This window comes from Postia placenta (assembly GCF_002117355.1).
Source record: "Postia placenta MAD-698-R-SB12 unplaced genomic scaffold POSPLAscaffold_14, whole genome shotgun sequence".
Classification (NCBI taxonomy): Eukaryota; Fungi; Basidiomycota; class Agaricomycetes; order Polyporales; family Adustoporiaceae; genus Rhodonia; species Rhodonia placenta.
This window is the reverse complement of record NW_020169845.1, coordinates 240,919-245,807: the sequence shown is the minus strand read 5'-3', so window position 1 is coordinate 245,807 and position 4,889 is coordinate 240,919.

Sequence of the window (4,889 nt, the reverse complement as noted above, 5' to 3'; positions counted from 1 at the left end):
TTTGGCACGGCCGCCATGACCGGCGATCGGTGAGTCGTGGTGGATCTTGACTATATCCCGCCAGAGCTCCGCATTCTTTGGGACGTACACGCACCCGCGGAACAGCAGGAGCCCTTGTTCGGCATTCCACTCCTCAAAACCCCTTCGCAGCCGGGGCGGCCCGAGGTCCTGTACCTTTTCAAGGGCCTCGGCCACCTCCCGATCCTTCTCCGAACATTCCCTGATGCGCTTCAGAAGCGACTGATCGGCCGTCACCGAGGCATGACCGCGCCTAGCGGAGGCGATGCGGAAGCGTTCTGGCTTGAGAACCACCTGATTGGTGTTATCATCCTCATCGCCGATCTGATGGTCTGATCGACGCGACAGGGCATCAGCCTTTCCATTGGACGTCCCGGCCTTGTGCGTGATGCGGAAGTCGAAGCGAGCTAGGAACAGCGACCATCGCGCTTGACGACGCGTGAGATGCTGGGATGTACACCAGTACTCGAGGTTCTTATGATCGGTCACGATCTCGAACTGATTGGGTAACCCCTCGAGATAGTGGCGCCAATCGTCTAGCGCCTCAATGATTGCGAGCATCTCCTTCTCGTAGATCTCGTAGTTCCGCTGTGCCGGATCCATTGCATGGGATCTGAAGGCAATGGGATGCCATTTGCCATCATCCTGCTTCTGCATCAACACGCCGCCAGTGGCATACCCCGAGGCATCAACCTCGATGCGCGTCTCCCAATTAGGGTCGTACAGCGCCAAGACTGGAGTCGTCGCGAAGAGCCGCTTGAGCTCATCGAAAGCGTGCTGCTCTTCTTCGCCCCAATGCCATGGGTCGTTCCCTGTGAGTCGGTCGAGTGGTCGCGAGATCTTAGCGAAGTCCTTGATAAAGCGGCGGTAGAAATTGGAGAACCCCCGGAACTTCTGAATGTCTTTTTTGTTCCGGGGTACCGGCCACTCATTAATTCCTTTAAGCTTCGCGGGATCCATCGCCACCTCATCGCCACCGAACACATAGCCGACGTAGTCGACCTTGGGAACGTCCCACTCGCATTTCTCAGGCTTCAGGAATAGATTGTTGTCCTGGAGACGACGCAGAACCTCGCGTGTGACCTTCTCATGTTCCTCCTTGTTGGTGGAGAAGATGAGTATGTCATCCAAGTACACAAGGATCTTGCCACCGACGATGAGATCGTGGAAGATCTCGTTCATCATCGCCTGGAAGGTCGCGGGGGAGTTGGTGAGACCGAAGAACATCACCAGGGGTTCGTACAACCCTCGGTTAGTCACAAAGGCCGCCTTCCATTCGTCACCAGCCTTGATCCAGACGTTATTGTATCCCCATCGGACGTCGAACTTTGTGAAGAGCGTAGCGCCGCGGAGCTTGTCCACCATTTCAGCGATCAACGGCAAGGGGTAACGATTCTTGACCGTGATTGCGTTCAACCGGCGGTAGTCCTGTACGGGTCGAAGCGTCCCTTCCTTCTTTTTGATGAAGAAGAAGGGGGACGAAATGGGCGACTTCGACTCCCGTATGTAGCCCTTCGCTAGTTGCTCTTTTAGGAACTTGTCTAGTTCCTCCTGCTCATTGCTCGACAATGGGTATACCTTTGAATGGAACGTGGAGTAGCCGGGCACGAGTTCGATCGCATGATCGTACGGCTTTCTTTCGGGTAGCCGTTCTGATGCTTCCTTCGAGAAGACCTTCAGAAACTCGTGGTACTGTTTGGGTACTGACTCCTCGGTGGTCTTAACGGCCTTCTTTTTGATCGCTTCCTCCGCAAACAGCTGGGAGTATGTATGTCCTGCCGCAACGAACAGCTGAGGAGCGCCGGGAAGCGTGACACCTTGCTCCCAGGCTTCGATCAATTCGGCCTCATCCCACTCTACCTCCACCGGATCATCTTCGGGTTCGAAGTCCGGGAGCACCTTGCTCCGGCAAGCGCCTATGACCGACCGTTTGGACTTCGGCGAACGCCTGCGCGCCGTGGGCCTGTCCCCCGTATCACGCACAGTCGTTGCTTGCTCCATTCGGCCAGTCCTCCTGGCACTGCACGCTTCAGGGCATCGTGATAATTTGAGGGAGCCTGTCTCCCAATCGATGTCAGGGTTGTGCTCGCGCAGCCAGTCCAACCCGACAATTACATCTTCCGGACCGATGTCCGTGACCGTGAACACCGTTTTCTCGACGTGTTCTCCTATATGCATCTGTAGCACTGCTACTTCCGAGATGCTTCCGTCTTTGTTCAGGGTGCCGTCGATATTGTATAGCGGAATTGGCTCCTTTAATTTCCGCGTCTGCACCTTATTCTCTTCAACGAATCGCTTGTTGATAAACTTCGTGGTGGCTCCGCTGTCCACCATAGTGATTATGTCCTTGTGCCGTCTTTTTCCTTGCAGGCGCACCGGGATGTGGAAATGCTGGGACCCGTGGTCCAACTCGTACACATTCGCAGTCGCCAATACATTGTACAAATTATTATTACGCGGTCCGACGCGTGCGGCACAAAGTGCGGACTGGATTAAAAAGACTCCTCCTTCATGGCCCGATAGTGCTCGAGCTCTTCGTGCATCGACTTCATCTGTGCTATTAAGTCCGCCAGCTCGGAACTTTCCGATTTCGCTGAAGCGGTGCTTATACTCGCCGAGGATGAAGCGACGGGGGCGCTGGTCGCCGCCTGGGTGGAGCCCGAGGCAACCGTAGCCCGCGCGTCGGCGCGTTTTGTGTAAGGTTTGTCCTTACAATTGGGGCACTCGAATCGTCGGTACCCTTGCTTCCCACAGCCGAAGCATGTGCCGGGGAAGTTGCCTTTTCCGACGGCCGCATTGATGCTGGCCGAAGCTGCGTGTGACTGGGGTGCACCACCACGTGCCCCACCGCGTCCTCGACCTCGGGCCGAGAAGAAGTTATTCAGTTCGGGCCGACGGGCCCGGCTGATGTCGAGAATCTGCTCGACCTCAGTGGCGCGCTTCTCAGCTGCTTGCCACGTGGTGAAGGTCTCGAGCTCGATCTTTCGGTACACGCGGGAGGGGATGCCGCTCAGGTACTTGTCGCGTAGCTCTAGGTCCCCATACCCAGAGCGGTCCGCCGGACCCTTGAACAGCGCGGAGAACTCCGCAGCGGTGCGTTTTTCACGGACCGTCTTGTCCGCGCAGAGCTTCGCCAGCTCTACTTGTGCTGCCGCCTCGTCGTCGAGATTTCCGAAGCGGGCCCGGAAGGCGGCGGCAAAGGCTGCTTCGTTTGCGAATGGGGTTGTGACCCCTTGTGTTCCTATCTGCACCGACACAAGCTGGGCGAAGTAAGGAGTGGCCCAGGCGCGGGCGTCTCCATCGAGCAGGCTAAGTGCGACCTGCACCTTGAGTTCAATGGTGGTCAACGACGTGTTGATCAACCAGTAGATGCGCAGCTGCGACAGGAACCGGTTGCACTCGATGACGGTCTTGCCATCGTAGCGGAGCGGAAGGAGGAGCTTCAACGTCTCTTTATCAGGGACGGCAGCGGGAGAGGACATTATCGGCGACGAGGGGGACGAAGGACTGCCTGCGGACGAAGGCGACTGTTGTGACTGCCCGCCGGGCGGACTTCTCGGGGAACGAGTGCTTGAGCGGCCTCGCGGCGGCGACGGCGGTGAAGTCGGTTGAGGAAGCCCGGAGGCGGGGTCACGTAGGACAGGGACTGGAGTCGAGGTGGTGACCGCTGACGACGAGCTGGCCCAAGAATGCGGCGGAGTGTCGCGGGGCTCGGTCTTGGGAGGCCTTTCCAGCCGCGGCCCCAGGGAGGACTGGGGGATCGCTTGAGGGGTCGCTGAAGGCTGTGCGACTGCCTCAGTTCCTCGAGGGAGATAGGGATCTCCTCGCGCTTGACCTGTACTGGCGACAGGTTGGGGGATGCGGGTGCCTGGCGAGGCAGGTCGGGATGGGACGGGAGTGACGTGGCGAGATGTAGATCTCGAGGTGCCAGCGTACCGGAGTGCAGGGCCGCTGGGGTGTTGGACTCGTCGGATTGGCACAAAGTGTCCTTCGTCAACAGTGATGGACCATGGGGTGCGATTAGGGCATGGTTGCTGATCACAGATGAAGAAAGGAGCTCTGTCTCCGTTGCTGTTTGGGTCGTCACGAGAGACGTCGACCTGCTCCTGGGTGTCGAAGGCGTGCTCAAGTCGAGAGCAGTCGAAGAATTCGTCAGCCACGTTGATGGGGGGAGGAAGGGGAGGTGCGCGTGCTACGAAAGGCCGTGCTAGCTAGCTTACACCTACGGCGCCCAAGGTAACGCTAGGGTTCGCAGTTCACGTGGGGCCCAGTACTGCTTTTGGCTAGTATGCAGCAGGAACCTAAGCCACGCGTCCGTGAGGACAAGTACCGCCTACTGAAGTGCAGGTACTGAAGAGTTCGTCCCCTAAGCGGTGGCGATGTATGGTACGCTATCTAGGTATCGTAGGGTACAGTAAGGGTGCGCACCACCCAACCTATAGGAAGTGAATGTAAGTGTGTGGGTCCCGATGGAACGCCGGCAGCTGTGGGGAGTTTCGACCTAATGTCGCGACTTGAGGTCGAGCGACAGAGGAAAACTTGAGCTGGGGGCGTTCGACTGGTTCTTACCGAAGCGATGGTGAGCAACGCTCAAACCTAAGGCTAGGGACAAGTGAATGTATTAGTTAGTAAGGTAAGAAAGGAATACAAATGAGGGCTTACTGACCTAGGGACAAGAGGTCGAAACTGAGGTCCCTAGGGCAGCAGAGGCCGGCTTATATACATGGGGAGATTAGGGCAGGCTGTGCACGTTGGTCCGTGCGCAGCTGGTCTGTGCGCAGCATGCCGACATGGCCCCGGGGGCCGGTGAGTCAGGGCGGCTGTGTCAGCGGGGCCCGAGCTGTGCCGTGCGCTGCTGCCCCATCTAATCT